Source organism: Ictidomys tridecemlineatus, chromosome 14 (genome assembly GCF_052094955.1).
Source record: "Ictidomys tridecemlineatus isolate mIctTri1 chromosome 14, mIctTri1.hap1, whole genome shotgun sequence".
NCBI classification, from domain to species: Eukaryota; Metazoa; Chordata; class Mammalia; order Rodentia; family Sciuridae; genus Ictidomys; species Ictidomys tridecemlineatus.
The window spans coordinates 29,900,364-29,920,846 of record NC_135490.1 but is presented as its reverse complement, the minus strand read 5'-3'; the positions used below and the strand labels follow the sequence as shown (position 1 = coordinate 29,920,846).

Here is a 20,483-nt window from a genome sequence, read left to right as displayed (position 1 = left end):
AGAAGTTGTTATGTGTATTCTACAATTTCCAGGGAACATTTTTTATGAATCATAGTATCATAACACTTCTGGATATAACTAGGTATACACATATATGCATATATATGTGTATTTTTGTGTGTATATACATGTGTGTGTATATATATACATATGTATACACATATGTATCCTGAATGAAAAATAATAAGTATTTTTCCTTCTCTATTTAAATTCTCTCTAGACTTATTTCAGTTACTTGGAAAATAGACTACCATACTGACTTGTGCCTACAGGAGTAGTGCCTTGTATTATTTGCCAAGATTGAGGAAATAAAAGAGTTTTTAAATAGTTAAACAAATCTGAAGAATTATTTTGTTACTATAGAACTGGGATGCTTTATAGTGTTAAAGCTTAAAGGCATTCCATAACAATCTTAAAAATGAAATAATCAGAATAAACATAAATTACAACATTGAGAAAGAAAGTACCTGATTATGTGGCAAGGAAGCAAACTTATTCCATGTATACATGAACTCTTTTCTTTTTAGTTTATAATAGAATGACAGTCCTAATGTATCTAAAATTCCACATTTTATACATATTTATATTACTGCCAGAATTTTAATCCTGTGTGAAGAAGTATAAGTAATAAATAATATAAAAATTACCTCATAAAATTGAACATTTGCTATTCTGGCTTCATTTGAATACTTAGTGAAATCGAGGATGAGGGATTTTATTAATTGTTTTCTTATTTCATGTTTCATCATGAGCAGTCACTATGAAGTTTTAGGACAGAAATTAAAAGCATTTTTAAGGATTAATGTTCTGCTAATTTAGCAAAATATACCCAAATACTGAAGTGAGAAGTTTCAGAGGTATGGAAACAGGCTGCATTTTAGAGATATCTAGTTTTTCCTAAACCTTCAAAATATCAGAAGATAATCAATTTTTCAGTCCTTTGAGAACAACTCTTGGTGTTGATTACTATCTTTGAGCTTTGTTTGAGGTGGCTTTATCTATCTGTAGAACTAAGTAATGTATTGATTTGCAACTATAAACCTTGTGTGTGTGTATGTGTGTGTGTTTGTGTGTGTGTGGTGTTTTACTTTAGCACACTGACAGAATTATTTGTAAGGAATGGTGATCTATGTAGTATTTTTATAGTGGTTCAGATCCCTGTCTGAGCAAAATATATTTCCAAATGCAGCATAATTCCTACCATTACAGAAAAGTTGTTTTGCAATAAATCAATTCTAGAATAATTTTAAATCATGTGTATAAAAATGTACTCCAGAACCCTAAGGCAGAGATTAAATCTAAATATCAGGTTAACAGTCTATACTGCACTCTACAATCTGCTAGTCATTAACCTCATGTAGTTACTGATCACTTGAAATGTGGCCTATAATGGAAATATAAAATACACAGAAATTTTTGAAGACATAAGTTAAATTTTTCTTCAAAACTTATTTATACATTAAAATTATAATGCTTTGGATGTATTTACTGAAAAAATTAAAGAGTGCTTAATTTCACTATTCCTTAAAAATTATTAATGAGTTTGCTAAACAGGTAATATTATATCTAATCTATATGTAACTTACATTATATTTCTAATGAGAAGAACCAGTCTATAAACCCAAAATAGTGGTAGAGGTTAGTATTAAAAGGATTCAGGGCCAGAATAAACACTTCAGAACACTACCAAAGAAACAATAAACCAACACACATAAAAAGCTACCATTTTGGCTTGCTAGACATTGCTGGATGGCCATTATATGGCTATCTTAAACTTTTCTCTGTTTGTTACTGAGTGGGAAATTAGGGGACAGCATAAGACCACAGAATGGTACAATGTCTCATCCCTGGCTGCATGTCATGGTTCATCTGGGGAATTTTTGGAATATCCCAACCTGAGCCCTGAATCTACAGATTCTAATTTACATGGTCTGATGGGAACACTGAAGCTTTCAAAACTACCTCCCTTTGTGATTCTAAAAACCAGGACTGTGGATCATAGTTCACTAACAGTTGGAGGATTAAAAAATATACAATAAAGAGGTGCACATCCCATTTTTACCCAGAGACAAGAACAGGTTTTTGATTCCTCAAAGGCTATGTTACTGAGGATTCAGAAGAGGGAATTAAAACTTGCAAAAATACAGTTGTTGATTTAGTGCAATGTCTTCTATGGGGAAATGGAGTGGGAATTGGTGTCAGCTTCAGGAATTTATCATCCTAGCCCACATATTTGCTTATCTGATTTCTGGTTATTTTTGTCATCATTAATGCCAAGTCTAAACTAAAAGCAATTAATAATTTATTCTCAATCTTGATCCTCCTGCAGGGCCCTTTCAAAGTTCTTCCTGGACTCTTTTTCTCCCAATTTGTGTAAGTGGCAAGTTTTCATCATTAGGTAAGATTAAATATTATCTCCCTAGCAAATATTTTCATAGTAATCCAATGTAAAGTAGTCAGCCAGTCATTTGGTTACTTTGATGTAATTAAACACATGTATACTGCTCATCACTAGAGAGATTTTCCTTCTTTCTTTGTCTGGATAGAGTATCCACAGCCATAGGGAAGGTTGACAGGATAAGGTAACTCTCTGACTGTTCCACCACTCCATGTCTCTAAAAGTACCCACACAGAGGAAACATGGAATAAAGATTTATTGAATCAATGAATTAACAAATAAATAAATAATACTTGTTTAGAAATATTGACTTTGAAGTTGAATGCTTTATTCAGAGCGAGGATGACTTTAAAAAAAGGCTACTCTCAAATAATATAATTTGTGATTTATTTGGATTGTTCTAAAATGAATTATGCTTCCTGGCAAAGGAAAATCTTTAGAAGGGTTTACCTGACTTCAACTTCTAATTTATTGAGATTGTATATGAGTGTATTTACAGGCAAGCTGTAATAATTTCAGGTGCTGATTTTTACTTCTGGGATTATAGACATTCTAATGTTTCTTCCAAAATACTTGACTTTGAGCTTCTTCACTTATGATTAAAATTTTTTACCAGGAAGGTGGTTACTGCTATAAAAAGATAAAACTGAATGTGTCATTTTTTGCATCTTCTTAGAAATACAAAAAAAATAATGAAAAATAATGTTGAAACTAAATAAAATCAGACATGTTTTATAACCTTAATTTTTATCATCATCAATTTTAGTAGCTATTTAAATCAAAATTTATTAAACTCCTACTAATTATTTTCAAATCCCGAGAATCTTTTTACTTCATAAAATATAATTTTTGGTAAGTAAAAGGAAGAAAAAATTACTGTACTGTACTATGATTTAAGTTAAAGTAGTTCATTTCCAAATGTTTTATTTTGGAAATAGTATCTATTTTGATTAAAATATATAAGAATCTCTGTGTACAGAACCTGTATCTTAAAAAACTAATCCATGCAAATAAAATGTAGCTATGAATGAAGTATTTTAAGATATCTTCTTTGGAACTACTGTAGGTTTTAAAAGGGATGAAGTAAATACTGAAAAACACTTGGTGAGATAAGAACAGATCACTAATAAGTGGTTAAAGGTTTTTTTAAGACTGCAGTAGCACTAGAAGGAATCAACTATAGTACTAAAACTTTTGAATATAAAAAATTATTAGGCACCTACCTATGGGCAAAATATTTTAGTGCTATCTTAAATATTACCATCAATATTAAAAAGTGCCTTTATAAGTTTTGTAAAGTAATACATCTAAAACTTTCCTTAGGGGATGTTCTACAAATCAAAGGCTCATGAACTTCACGCATTTTGATATTGATGTGTGCTTATTTATTTCTTGTACCCTTAGTGTAATCCTATAATAAATAGTATGCTGTATTTCTTTATTAACTTGTTAGTATGGGTCAAGCTGCTTAAAATAATCCTCAAGATCTGTATTATATTGTCTTTCAGCTGGGCTTAATATCATCAGGCTATTTAACTTCTTCAAAAGAAAGTGCTTTAAAGCCATAAAACACTTACTAATGCTGATAAATAATGTTCACTGGCAACAAACAATAATAGAAATGTCTCCAAAACATAGTCTACCTGATTATACGTGTAAAAGAAGAAAGAGTAGGAATTAAAAAAGTAAAAAGGAATTGCAATCTGAAAGTAATAACTTAGAAATAACTACAAAAAACATTCACATATGATGTATCTTTCATTGTCAGTGCCCCCATAAATAATTAAAAACTAAATAAATGTGTTCTGGTTATTGAAAAAGCTAAGAATCCTCCCATATAAACAATTAAAGGGAGAAATAGTCAATATTGAGTTATTAATCATATATTTTATTTTTCTGAGTTATATATTTTTGAAAAGAGAACTATATAATCAAGATTCATAAAATGACTTTGTAAAAAAAATCCATTAATAGACATCATTGTTTGTATTCAGTAAGTGGACCAACACTGACTTTAAGGTCACCTGCTTTAAATACCTCAGGATTATCTGTTCTTAAGTGAGTAATAAGAGATTCACTTCCTTGCTGGATTTCAACCAGAGAAAGGAAGGTATCAAAGAGAACACCCCACAATAAAGCCCTTTAATGTGATAATAGAACTACTAGATAAGACAGATGAAGTGATTATTGACTATGAGAAGCTTTCAATTCAGAAACTGCTTGGGTAAGAGGCCTCTGCAGTTACAAAAAGAAGTAGAGCTTTTTGGTTTTATTTATTTATTTGTTTGTTTTTAAATAATAGAAGAAAGGACATTGGGAGCACACTGCAGACCACAGAGCAGAAAACTGCTCTGGTCTACCCAAGACAACTTGAAATGCTTATCTTTAAATTAGTTTCAAGTGGAAAAGCTATATTAACCATCATGTTTACAAACAATTCTCTTAAATAGAATCATGGAAAAGCCATCATTTTTGTTATATAAACAACTGAGAACTATAAAAAAAATTCAGGTTCAAAAGCTTTTTTCACAAAATACAAAAATGCATTCTGAATTAAATGCATTACTTATAAAAACAACCTACTTTTTTCACACTGTAAAAATGTTAAAGATAATGTTGTCATAGATCATACAAAGTCCAGTATATATGTGAGAAAATAATGCCAATGAGTTCAGGATTTATCTCTCATAGAAAAACTAAAGCTTAAATAAAATGATCTAACATTTAAAAAATTTTTTAAAAAATGGCAAATTCTGTTACATTTTCTTTATTAAATGGCATTCAGATCACCCCTGGAAACTATTCTTCCTGTTACAGAATTTACAATTTGTTTCTTTTTCCACCCTACTTGATACAGAAAGACTTTGGATTTTGGATTTCCCTCTATCCTAAGTCTTATCAGTTTCTCTAGCAATGAAAACTGTCATTGATAACCTCTGACCCTCTGTGATTGAGAACCTAGGTGTTTATTTAGCAAATAAGGGGGGCTAGACTAAGTTCCTGAGTTTCTTCAGTTCTGAAATTTTACCAAGGACCTCAAGAGAATTTGATTAAATGCTAAGTCTTTTAACTAATCTCTTTTCAGGACCAGGTATTATCTAAAGCAATGTCCTAGGTCCTCTATTTTCTAATTTTTCAACCAGACTCAGAGCTTATTTTTTTTCTTTGAATTAACACAATTGCTCCTAAATCTCATATATCACAATATAAAAACAGCTTTAGCTTAAAAATTAAACAGACCTTAGTTTAAATCATGTCTTGGCTGCAGAGTAACTGCAAATCCTTGATCATAACTTTATACTCTCTGTGTCTTAGTTTTATTCTTTTTAAATAGCACAAGTTACAATAAGAGATATTTATATATAAAAATCTGTTACTGATACATAGTAGGAATGCAAAATAAATTATTTTTAAACAAATGAGCTCTAATTTACTCAAGAATACTTTATTCCAACCAGCGTTTACGAATGAGTCTCTTTCTACAGTGTAATTTTAAGTATTAAACCTTGACATGTGTGCAGATATTTTCCTACAAGGTAAGTTCATTCAAGTCCTTCCCCTAACTTACTTTACCTCCTTAGAAAGCTAAATTCGGTTGTGTTATACTCTCTGCAATTATAAAGGTTCTTTTATTTCCTGAAAATTCCACATACAACAAATCCTTTCCATAATTAGTCATCATCTTGATCATATGTACCTCTTGAAAAGCACAGTTGAGAGGGAAAATTAAAATTAATTGAGACTTATCATCATAACAGCAAAACAGCATTTAATGAAAATGAGTTACATTCATTGGCTGAAGTCATAATGACATTATTTTACCAAAGAAGTATCTTAAAGAGTCTTGAAAAAAAAATGAATAGCTAATTGAAGGAGAAAAATGTCTTAAGTAATATATGTATGTATATATCTCCAAAACTAGCCTTCACTACTCAATACCATATGGACAATGGTATATCTTTCTGCATAATCACCCCAGAAATCAATAGAAGTTCATAGCAAATACTCTCAAGGGAAGAAAAAGGTTTGCAATTATAGGCTTGATATTTATCTTCCTTTTAAAAGAAATAAAGTGTATGGGATGATGGCTAAAATGAAATGGAATAAGTTACTTCAAAGCACATTCATTGAATCATTTAATGCAATTTTTTTTAACATAGATCCTCTTCCAGGAAGTAATGCATAGGATTTCAATCATACATTAAATTCTCTAGATCCCTAAATATCTTCCCATATTGCAGTCCCCTAAAATTATATCTGTAGGGAATATTACAAAAGTTGTTGACTGCAAGAGTTTCATTTTGTGTAAACATTTCCATTGGTCCATTGCACATTTACAAATGACATTTCACCTTTCTTTCTTTTCTAAGCCACATTTTACTAAAAAGTGTGTAACATTTATGGGCAATATATAGTAGAATTATTTTTTTCTTAAAAATATAGTTTTGATTAATTTGAATTCAGAGGACAGAGAACTGACCTGATGCTTTGAATTTACATGTTTGCAACAGTGATTATATACTATGCAAGGCACATATGGCATACTTAAGAGATTTATTTAAATACTATTTCTCTAACTCTCGTCCAAAAACCACCTTTATCAGAATCACAAAGGAGGCTTATTTAAAAGGGTAATTTATTGCCCACATTTACAAGCCCTGGATCTGAATCTCAGGGCATGGACCTCAGATGTCTTCATTTTAAACAAGCTGCTTGGGTAAATCTGATGCACACTCAGTTCAAAATGCTTTGATAGAGGAAAATAAAAGTCAACAACCTAACTATCCAGCATGAGTAGTAACACTGCTAGCACAAATTAGGGGACACTTGTTGAAACTTCTCACCACAGGACCCAGGCCCTTCAAGAGAGTCTCTTCTTATCATTACAGCCTTCACCTGCCTTGGACTCAACATGAATTAATGATGATGAACTATGTTTGCTCTCCACTTTCAGCTGTGTGTGCTTGAACCACACTTGCCTGATTTCTTCACTGGCTTAAATTCTGATTAATTTGAAGCCCAAATGATACCCTCTTCCTAATCTTTTTCTGAAGTGTCCAGATCATGTCTCCACACCTCTCCCACAGTCAGGAAATATATTTGTGATCATCTTTACTTAAATACAATTTGCATATATTACATACATACAGTTCACCCATGTAAAGTGTCTCAAAATCTAAGCTTAGAAGATTCTCATCACCTCAGGAAGACACTTCATACACATTAGTGTCACTCCACATGCTACCTCCACCACGTCCCCAGCCCTCTGCAATCCATAATCTACTCTCTCCTGTGCCTTTTCTGAATTCTGAAAATCATGTAGGTGTCTGCTGAGCACACTTATATCAGAACACTCACAGTTGCACTGCCACCATCTATTTATACATTTGCCTCTATAATGAGACCTACTATGTTCCCAGGTGCTGGCAATGTGCCTGACACATGAGGAATAATCACTAAATACTAGACTAAGTAATAGCTCTTTTTACTCCTTTTCACAAGTAAGGAGAAACAAAACTTGAACATGTTATCACCACTTCAATGGAAAAGACAACTCTACCTAAACTGAATGGAAAGATAAATTTAGACAGAATGGGAAGAATTGGAAAACTGAAGGAACCAGAATTAAATACTTTCCAAAGCACTACTAATCTGTTAAATTTGGCATTAATTTTGAAAACAGAACGATGATCCATGAGATTTCTTGTGACATATAACTGCAACTGCTCCTACATCTTGGGGAAAATTCCAGATTAGTTCTTAATATCCTTTACCTATTGTGTACTTTTACTTGTTCCAGGAGTCAGCTTCAACAGTTTTCCCAAAGTCTTCCTACTCTAGGCACCCTAAGGTTAAAAATGAATATTCCTTCCTTCTAGTCTTAATCAAAAAATGTCTAGTGCCTGATCGCCACTTACATCACACTCATGTGTTTCTGAATGCACTAGTTTATAGGCAGAAATGGTTAAAAGATTAAGCAAGATATTGATCATTTAATAAAAATGATGAGATAATACATAGTTTTCAAGAATCTTCATGAAGAATTTTGTGAAAAATAAATAATTTAATCACCCCAAATATCACAATGTGTGTTGGGTTTTATTGCTAACATTTTTTCTGAACAACTTTTAAACAGTTCTAAGGATGTGTGTGTATGTGTGTGTGTGTGTGTGTGTGTGTGTTCTGTTTTTATTCACTTTGCAGAAAGATGCAGTTTTTTATTTCAATAAATATAAAATCTACAGCATCCATTATTGATGGCCTCAGAGCATTCTATTACTGAATGTTGCATATTCATCTAAACAATCTTTTATTCCATTTATGCCTGTCTAGGTTATTTTCATTTTTTTATTTCTGATGATTATAAACAATGCTGAAAATAATAGTTATGCATATTTATTTCCATGCAATTAGTTGATTATCTCATTAAAATACGTTTTTAAAGAAAATTTCTATAAAAATGTATATCCAGTTTTTATTTTGCAATCAATATTGGAAAACTGCCCTGCATAAAGATGTATACCATGATGTTCTGAGCCTGAGTATATATGTGTCCATTTCCTGAAATAATGGTCATAATTTAATTTTCGTAATGTTTCCAGTACCTAACAACACACAAAAAGCAAAACATGATTTTTGCACACTGATGTGTCCAATTGTAAAATCAGTGTTTTATTGCCATTCATGATAAGCAATGACTACAAAACAGCTTCTGAAGCTGTCACCACCCTGACTGTCTCTCCATCTCTGACCTCTATCCTTCCCTAATCCACAGTCTACTTTTTTGACCTTACACTGGATTCAGGAAGGCTAAAGAAATCAAAGTTCAGAGACTATAGGGGTTTATTTTTTTTAGGCACCCCTCAAAATAGAAGTACAAGTTTTATATTTTATTTGCATTTCTTCAATTGTGAGTGACATTAAGTATATTATTATTGATCTTTTATGTTTCCTTTCTAAAATCCTATATCCATTTGCCTACAAGGTTATTTATATATGATGTTGATAGTTTTTTTTCCACTGATGTTAAGTAATTTTCTTATTACATACTAATATTCCATGTACACATAGATATATTTCTTTCTGAACTCTATACCTTACATTACCATACCACTATAAATAGAACTTTGTACTCTTTATTACCACACTATTATAAATAGTAGAATTTTGTGATAGATTTTAATATCTAAAGGGATACAACTTCTTTTCCAATAATGGCAATAGTTTTTCACTTTTTTTATGTTTTCAGATATACCTTAAAACGAATGTGCAAGTTAAAAATCCTAATAGATTTTTTTCTTGAATTTACATTGAATACACAGATTGATTTTTAGAAAATTCCAATCTTTAATGTTTAAGATTCTTAATCTTGGCAGTCATGCTCTTAGTTGAAATAGTTGAAGGAATAGTAAGTGATAATTAAATGCTTAATAAACATTATTTTATTATTGTCATTTTGCAGATGAGGAAACTGAGTCACAAAAAATAGATAATTTGCCAGTAGCCAAAGAGCCATAAATACTAAAGCCAATATTCAATGAAAGTACTTTGTAAAGAGCCCCTGTAACAACAACTTCAATTTAAGCACTTTTCTCCATTCAATTCTTATTGTGCTTTGTGCCTCTAAATTTTTCTTTACCTGGGATCTGTTTTTGTTTTTTTAAAAATTATTTGTTCGTGATCAAGAAGTCTATAAAAATATATATATCTCATTAGAAATGGACATTAAAATTCACTAAATCTTTTTTTTAAGTGGTCATATTCAACTCCAATGTTAGTGCCACTGTCACACTGACTTATAAAATTAATGAGGAAAATTTTCTCCTTCCTCTCCAATTTCCAGCAGTTAAAATCACATAGGCTTATTGACTATAGAAGAAATTTAAGAATATTTTTTTCCATCCAGGGTATTTTTTAACATATTCAAGCAACATCCTCCCAGTAGTAAATTTATACTTTTTATCACTTATTTAAATAATTCTTCTAATTTAAAGCCTTAACATGTTATCAATTTGATGTATATTTCTCCTTGGTCATTCTTGACTCTTTGTATTTTCATATTGTTTTCTTCTATTTTTGATCAGTCAAGTGTTCTTTATTCGTTGATTTCAAGGAATAAGTTTCTGGTTTATTTTTAAATTCTGCTGTTCTTTCTAGTTCATAAATCTTTCATATATATATTTAATCATTTCTTCTAATTGCCTCAATTTTGTTCTGTTGGGTGTTTTTTTTTAGATTTTTCAGTTAGATAAATCCTTCAGTTTTCTTCAGTAAGTAAATATTTAAAATATAAACTTCCTTTCTATTATGATCTTGTGTACCGATTTCATACATGGCATTTTTTTACCATTATTTTCTAAATACACTGCAATTACAGTTTTAGATCCTTATTTTGTGGTTACTTACCTATAATTTTTTTTATATTATCTTTAAATTAGAGAATAATTATTTTCTAAAACAATAAGTAATTATCTATTTCATAACTTGCTTAGATTTTTCTTGGAGGTGTGTATGGCTAAATATATGATAACATAAATAAGATATATAGTTCATTAATAATCTTATCTGCTTGCTTGTGGAGAACAAAGTTCCTACTCATCTACATTTATAATTATATCAATACAATCATCCTCTAGAGGACTTAATTCTTTGTATTAATTTTCCAAATATTTGTTAATTTATGCTAAACTCAAACACTCTCAAGTTTTCTCATGCTTTCCTTGTGTATTTAGCAAACTTTGTATTATCTATTTTAATTCTGACATGAATTAAAATGATATAGGAAAATGGGTATTTTTGTTGAGGCTTTTATGGCGAAGATTTCAGAGCATAATCAAAAACTCTCGTTCCCCATCTCCATTTATCTTAGAAAGAAATATATTACATTAAGTATTTCGCATTCACATACAATCTGCACCCATTATAAACTGACCAAGAGAGTAAAAATACTTTAAACAATAAATCATATATTGTGAAGTACACAATGTGTTTTGAATTACTGTTCACATTTTATAATAGCATCCTTAGAACTTACATCTTTCAGTGAAATCAAATTAGAGTACATCAAACTGAGTTCTTATACTTTAGATTTCAAACAGGAAATAGGAAGTCTAGATAATTTTTACTGAATTTTCTTTTTGTACAGTGTTATGATTTCAAAGGCTATATGACTAATTTAGTTTCTAACACTGTTGTGTAAAGAATAAAAGCTATTATGCTAACTAGAGGTATTTAAAGTTCACTAAACTCAAGATACACATGACAGTTTCTGTTCCCACCAAATGTATAAATAAATAAATAAATAATGCATCTGCTATCTATCTATACAGAAAGAATGGGAAGAGAGTAAAATTCAGTGTGATTGAGAAACTCATTCATATTTAAGAAACTCTGCCAGAGTTCCATTGTCCTATAGATAGCCTGCAATTGCTTATTTAAAATGCAAATAATTACAATTAAATGCATTGTGATGGCTGACCATGTGACTAGTGGCTACCATTTTGGACAGCACAGGTAGAGAACAGTTCCATCATCAAAGAAAGGTCTTTTGGACAGCACTACAGTAAGATATTTTTCTCCCAAAGAACAACCAAAACACAATTCTTAAAACTATTCTCATTTTTCTTTCAGGTACAAAACTGAAGTTCAGAGAAAATAAACAGCATATTCAAGTTCAGAATATTAGAAACTGATGAACCAAAAAAATTAGCTAAGTTTTATTTGATTTCTGAGTCTCTGCTTTTTCCACTTTACTTCTAGGATACATTGGAGGAGAGAACCCCTTAACAACAGAAATAACTGATGGAATCCCTGCCCCCAAAACATCACAACCTCAAAAATCTCATCACAGGTGGCACTGGCACATAATGTCTCCAGGACATTTATCCTTTGTCTTGCTAGATTTCTTGTCTTCTGTTAGTTTCTTTGAATTGTATTTAAAGGTATTACTAATTCATAAATTTTCAAATTGACTTCATTGTGTGACTCTGGTTCCTCTATTACCTCTTATCTCTGACAAGACTTAGCAAACCTGCCATGCCCTGTCTTTTGTATTTTATACTACCTATTAAGACAATTTCTGCAGGTTACCCAGTCTTAAGGGTGTGTTCAAACTTAACCCTTTAAGTTCTACCAACGTTGCCTTTTTCTACAGTTGAGGATTGAAGTAGTGTCTCCCAAAACCATACGCTCAAATCCTACTCCCCAGTACCTATGAATGTAACCTGATTTGGAAAAGAGATATTTAAATAAACTAAGGATACTGAGCTGAATGAGAGCATCTTGGATTTAGAACTAACTCTAAATGAAATGACTCTTCTCCCTGTACGTATAAAAAGAGGGAGATTTGACACAGCAAGCACAAAGGGCGAAGGAAGAAGGCAGAGACTAGACTGAGGCGTGGACAAGCCAAAGAAGCCCTTGGATTCCAGGAGACAGTCCTGGAACTGATTCTGTCACAGAATTTCCAGAAAGAACGAAACTGCCAATGTCTGGATTTTAGAATTCTGATCTCCAGAATGTGAAAGAGTACATTTCAGTTCTTTCAGGCCACCCAGTTTGCTCCAGCTGCCCTAGGAAACTAATAAAGCCACCATCTCTGCCACTACTTTTTTTTCGATGCTTTGATCTTTAAAACATTAACTATTCCTTCCTCATCTCCCAAAGGTGCAATCAAGAATTTGTTGTGATTAACTTCCCAATTAACTAAAACAAGGAAGTGAAATCTGAGGCAACACCTGAAGAAAAATGTCAAAAATACGTGAATGTTAAGCTACAGGAAAATGACTTTGCCTTTTACGATTAGGTTGACTGGCAGGGTGGAGAGAAATGCTGCTTCACTTTTAAAGTTCTGAACAGGCTTTGAGGCAATAGAACCCTAAGGAGACTGAGCAACCTAAGAAAGTATACTGTTGATTAAACAATGCTAGAGGAGGAATAGATATTTAATGTTACTGATGTACAAAGAGACGCTTCATTTAATATGACATATACATAATGCTATGCAAATACATTATTCTGCATTATGATGAAGAAAAAGTCACAAAATATAAAAATTTGCATTTTCTTATTTTATATCACTGGGCCAAATTATTTTAGATGACATTACCTTGTATTTCTCTAGCATGTGCAAAAATTAATTTTAATGATTTTTTCATATAAAACTTTTAACAGTCCTTGTAGTCCATATAAATCCCACATGGAAAAACTCTCTCATGAACTCACATTATGATTAATTTGCACCACATCCCTAATTCTGTGAATTGCGCTGGTTTCTGCCTGAGGTCTAGTGCTGAGAAATATGTACTTTCTCAGGATCATATTGACCTAGGTGCTCACTAAACATTATAATGTGCGTGACCACAAGACAGAATACAGTGGGTGAAATGCCAAGAGGACAGCAGAATCTCAATTAAGGTAACAGAGAGGCATGCCATCAACATTTAACATTAAGGATAGAATGTGATCAAAAAATAAATAAATAAACAGTCAGGGAGCTTGGCAGGATGGCGGCACATGCCTGTAATCCCAGCAGCTCAGGAGGCTGAGGCAGGAGAATGACTAGTTCAAAGTCAGCCTCAGTAAAAGTGAGGCACTAAGCAACTCAGTGAGACTCTGTCTCTAAATAAAATACAAAATAGGTCTGGGGATATGCTTGAGTGGTTAAGTGTCCCTGACTTCAACCCCTGGTACCAAAAAAAAAAAAAAAAAAAAAAAACAGGGAAAAAGCGACAGGCCTTCCAGAATACAGGACTGGATCCTAGATCAACCAGGTGTGGACTTAGACTAGAGCACCTAGTCTAGAGAGAACTTCTCCTTATAGAAGATTTAAAAGTTTAAAGAGAGAAAAGAATATATTTCCTGCAATGCATGTGGAGACATAAATAATCTTAACAGTACTACGTGATTTTCTTTCTTTTATGGGGGATGAAGACTAAAATGGCACTCAATTCCAAGACAGGAAGTCAAGGAGTTAGAGGAAAAAATAACTGTAATTTTGAAAATACAGAGGGAAGAATACAAGGTATTTGAATATGTTTAGAAGAAAATGGTCAAAAGACATTCAGTTCTTGACTGTTTAACTTACAAAGTAACCTATTATCACTTGTATTATTTTTATTTAAATGTGGTGCTCTGAGAAAGGTAACAGATTCCAAGGGAATGATCCTTTATAATATTTTGGACCTACTCAGAATTTATTCTATCCAAGATCCACTAGGTTTACTACTTAAGAAAGATCATGCATGCAAGATAAATATACACATATTATAAATATATATACGTGTGTGTGTGTGTGTGTGTGTGTGTGTGTGTGTGTGTATGGGATAAAAATCTGATTAAAATTTAAGCATGAAAGTAATATATGCTCAGCATCCTCCATAAAATACCAATCCACAATCCATTCTTACCTGGGACTTCCACCATGTACACTGGGAACATTTCACTGCTTGCTGACTCTATAAGAGAATAGCAGACAATCAGAATTATTACACTGTAATTGATAGGAAATCTGTCTATCTATCTGTGGCTGAAGTTTTGTCTCAATTTTCTAGTCTGTATTGAAAGTCATTATAGAACTAATTTAAACATATACTTTCAAAAGGCAAGAGAAATCATTAAAAGCAAAAAAAAAAATTTAAAGTAAAAACTTCTGGAGAGACACAACAATTTCATAATTTCATAGACACAAGTTTTTAGTGAAAGTTATATCACAGATTACAGCATTCAGTGTCATATCTATGACACTTAAATATAATCAATTTAATCAATGATTCACTTAAGAATCAACCACAGCAGTATGGAAAAAAAAAGTAAAAAGACTATTTTTGAGAATCTGGCCTAGATACGACACTCAGGTAAGGCACCAAAGTAAATAGAATTAGGGCAATAGATAAGGGCAAATATAATCTGTAAGTCTATTAAATAGGCATGTATTAAGTACTTCTTAAATTTATTGTACTTAAAGAAACATCCAAACATTAAAAAAAAAATCATTTTTTTCCTGGAAACTAAAATGATTGGGAACAAATATTTTCAAAATTAAGCAACAAAAGTAACATATTTAATATATTTAAACTCCCATAACTTAGAAATGTACAGGAATATTGGCTTATATTTTATCTTAATAGAATCTACAAGTTTGTGAAAAAATAAACAGGTATGTATGTGCCTGCATATGTGCGTGCAAGGATGTGCGTGCACACACATGCGCTCGCACACACATACACACACACACAAAACTATTATTTGCACAGTGAAAATAAGACAAAATACCACAGGGAAATAATTGCAGATATACATGACATTATGTCAGCTACAAAATTCTTTATCCAAGAAAACCAAATGAATGTTAATGTGCACATTAATTTTAGGATCAGTCCAAATAATTGGCTCTATTATTATATACTACTGCAAGAAAACTGAATAGAAAATTAAAACTTACAGCTGTACAACTGGCATCAAGTAAATTAATGCTGATAATTCATGGAAATATATAGACCACCTTTTTCTTATTTACTATTTTTTCCAAAATCAGAAGTACAGTCATGATAAATGACTAAGGTTGACAATATTCTATAAGCATTTATTTCAAATTCCTAGGTTTATAAATGAGAAAAATAGAGCTAAGAGAGTAAATAAACCACCCAAAACCACACAAGCTTTGAGAAAAAGACAAATCTCAGAACATGGCAGCATCCAGTGTCATATTTTGATACCAAAATATCCAAACTGGTATTTTTCAGCAATAATTCCTATAAGAATCCATCACATCAGACAGAGGTCCCAATTATTTGTGAAATGCTTACAAAAGATATCATATTATATTAATTTTATTAAAAATCAAACACATCCAATAATACCCTCTGTATTTATCCTTTGAAAATGCATCCTAAATAAATTGTTCAAATGTCAACAAAGACATGAACAACAATAAAACTGTTCATTTGTTCCTTCCTAACATGAATATGTTAACTAGAATATTCAACCATAAGATATTGTTAAATATTTTCACTAAATCCATACAATGAAATAAAGAAATCCAGGAAAATGAGGATATGGTGAAATATACTTAATTTTGATTTTTTAAAGTTTATTCAAAATGTTATAACAAATATAGTAGATATATGTAAAATATATAGATATATTACAGTATTTATCTTATACAACTGCAGCTTTTTTATTTTATTGTTTATTTGAAGTGTGTGTTTTAATGTACCATTACAGTTAAGAATTATAGAAATGCTGAAAAATCATGTGAGTCATGTTACTATAATGTAATACTTAACAGTGATTATAATTGAACTAGTCCTCAATGTATGAATAAAGAAACATCTTAAAAACACGTTAAATACAAAAGCAAATAATAAAACGAAACAGTGAATTCATAATGAATTTTAAGAAGTGACTTCTAATCTTTAAAACTTCATTTAATAATTAAATATTAATATTGTTATATTTTTAATCTTGAATTAGGTTCTTTGATGGTAAACAACTAAAAACTCCAATATAAGTCATGAATATTTCTTTTTAAATCATTTCTATTCTGATATTATTTCTTCCAACCTTTTTTTTTTCTCTTTTGGTTGTCTCATTTATTTTGCTTTCCTCATTTTTGTGCTACTTTAACAAAAAAATAATATCAAATGAAAGCAGAAAGTATTATTGTACTTCATGTTTTGTCATTGTAGTTAGTCTTTTAAAGAAATGTTCTTAATGGTGACATGAGGTCTTCTCTCTTTACTAATTTGGAATCAAAATATAACAGCCTGGAGAGTGCAGGAGCACCCAAGCAGCTTCTATCCTTACAGAAAACATACAAGAGTAAACAGATAATCTGCAAGTTGCTAGGTGAACACTGAATTAGAATACACAATTTTATTTATATGACATCCTCCTAATACCTAGACTCTCACACATATAGCATAAAGCATCAGAATTCTGGTAGCTACTTTTTGACCTAATGAGGACTCCAGTATTAGTATTATCCAACTTTAACTTCAGGATTCTGGTTTTTTCTGTCTCTTTTCTATACATATAGGAAATATTTATTTTGTGGATTTTGTTAACACTGTCAAATGACTGAAGCTGATGAGCTGAGAATATATTCCATTTTTTTTTGTTAGAGATTCTTTGTGTATAAATTTGATTTTAAACTGTGAAATATCATCTATTCCATTTTTTATGGGTTTTTTTGTTTTTATTTTTAAATTGAGATTTTTGGTGGCTAACAATACTTGTACCTACAAATACACTTCTTGATTTCATGTAAGCACCAATATTTACTAAACGTTTACACATTCTTCATATTTTAAACAAATGGAAATCGTTTTGTATTGTTCAATTTAAAATATTTTTAAACAAGACTGTCAACATGATTAGCTAGAATAGAAATAATATTAAATGGATATATCAGCTGAAACTCTCTACATTCTCGGACACCACTAGTAAATCCATTGTCCTTTAATATGATCAACTCGGGTTTGTCACACAAATTTAAAAATTAGTATTCTATAATTTTGTTTCCTTGTAAAAGGCTGATCTAGGACAAAAAGAACTGTTGCAAATGTTTTACAGTTTGATTCTAGAGTTGCTACTCGCAAAGTAATTCCAAATAAAACTAAAATAAAATAAGAAATAGAAAAAAGCAAACAATTTTGACACATACCCATAGTTTTACTCCAGATTTTTCACAAACCATATCGTCTGATTTTGAAAAATTATATAGAGCAGTAAATAGAAAATCTTTCTTATGTATAATTAATACTAAAGCTGATTCGAGGGTGAGCCCTATTTCAGGGGTAATTTGTGATCTCAATTTTTTTCCTCTCAAAAGCATTGTCACTATTTTAATTTGTTTCATTTGCACTATTGTTACAGGCGACCTGTTATTTATGTCCATCAAAACCATTTTTTAAGTGTTGCAATTTAAAATTTTAAAACAGACAAAAATGCAAAGTACCAAAATTATATAAAGATATTGGCTGAAATGCACAATTTAAAGAAAATTAAATTTATAAATCATTCCATACAATATTACTAGCATGAAAATTTAAAAATAGAACTTGATAAAAGCAATAAGAGATTTGAAAACTCAAGACTGCTAATAGTATTTCTTCATCACTTATTTCAAGGTAAATTTTCTTGAAAAAGTTATAATAACAACTTTTGAGATATCTGCCTTTAATGTAATTTGAGTTAGCTCATCACACAAACTCTTCATTTTCCTACATTTTATTTTTACATGTTTACTGTTACCATTTAATTTTCATTGTCTTCTGTGTTCGAATTAACAACTGTTAACTATATCAAAGGCAAAAAATAATGAGAAATATAATTTTAAAATAAAACCTCATACTAAGTGCTGGATAAATATTAGAATCATATCTTTTAAGATTTCTTAAAGATGTAAATAGACTACAAATATAAAATACATATTGGTTACCTACAATTGTATTAAAATAAACATACTTTTAGTTTTGATTCTGTAGTTACAAATAAATCCCTGAAGCAATGAATATCAAATTTTATTTATTCAAATAATTTTAGAGAGTATATTTAGGACTATTAATCCTTTATGATTTTTATTCACTTTTAATCAAAGTAAAATTAAATTGGCGTTAACTATACTTATATCAACTTTACTTTGAATAAAACATGCAAAATAATTGTTAAATTGACAAGTATTTTGAAAAGTATGAATAAGAAGCTTTACGATGATAAATACTTCTAGGATTTACAGTTTAAGAAAGACCTACATTATAAATTACACACACAAAATACAAATTTGACATATCTATTTGTACCCTTTAGGAATGCCAGACATTTTAGCAAATTTAATTTGATCATGAAAGAAACCTACTTTGTATAAGGAATTGTTACATGCCAAATAAAATTAACTAAATTTATAAGACATGAGAACAAGTTATTTGTTTTCCATCACAAATCAAATATTCTAAATTTGTTAACTTCTTAAATTATTTTTTATCTATTTGATCATAAATGGAAAATATGTGTGTACTTATTTCTTTATGATAAAAATTCAAAGATAGGATGATTCTAATATTTATCCAGCAGTTAGTATGACATTTATGCTTTAGATGATTTTTATCAACTTTATAGATTCTTTCTAAATATAGGTAAATATACTTCAGGAAAAAAATGCTAGGGATGAAAGGTAAATTGGTATGTTTTTTTATTTTTTAAAACACTATAACTTCTTCACCTTTAAATCTATAATCAACAAGATACTATTATCCTCTCAGCGTATTTTATTCTACTAGTAGTACATATTAATTAATATAGAAAACTGAAACACATACACAAGGAAGCACATTTATTATTTCTAGATGTCAAATTTGCTGAAATATGATTTTGTTTATTTATTTAGGCTGCTGTTCATTTTATAGGTAATCAAAACTTAAACCTAAAAATATTTATTTTCCAATAACAGACTTAATTTCTAAAATTTACATCCACAACTTGTTCTTAAGATTTGGTGGAAGACTAAGTCAAAATAAGCCCATGCTTATATCACTGTATAACTGCTGAAATATAGTTTTTAAAAAGATAATGTGAATATGTCTTTCTACCTTAGTGATAAATTGAGTGATAAATTGAGCTATTGGACAAAAAATTAAGTATTAATGTAATCAATTAATGAATTGACATACTTTATCATGATTACCTCTCATTAAATGTGCCCATATTTTTTAAAATGTAAAAATCAAGTTCATTTAGAAAACAGATGATAAAAACTAGAGGGAAAACATGCATGCTGTAAGGTATCCCTCTTCACCTTTCTCCCACTGTCATGGAATCAAGAATAATAAAGATACAGTTTCTGATCTCACAGGCATAGGAGGACTAGTTTAGTGAATCTTACAGATCTAGAACAGTGGTTTTTTAATTGGTTTCTTTGCATGACAATGTTTTAAATATGATATTATTAAAAATATCTGTCACAAAATGATGATAACCAATATTTATTACAAAAGCCCAGGAAAAGACCAACAAGTTCCTGAACATATATTTACTAAGCATGGGAGTTGAATAAGACTCCAATATGACTTATTTTCTTGATAAAACT

The 20,483-nt window shown here is 30.4% G+C and overlaps 1 protein-coding gene across 11 annotated transcripts in view; it reads right to left on the bottom strand.

The window, feature by feature from the left end:
• Nucleotides 1-20,483, bottom strand: part of Tenm3 (teneurin transmembrane protein 3) — a 2,430,710-nt gene that overhangs the window by 2,404,927 nt on the left and 5,300 nt on the right. For all 11 annotated transcript variants that reach the window (XM_078031007.1, XM_078031002.1, XM_078031009.1 and 8 more), the window contains exon 2: nt 14,806-14,853. The gene's annotated coding sequence lies outside the window, so the exon portion shown is untranslated. The remainder of the gene's footprint in view (nt 1-14,805; nt 14,854-20,483) is intronic.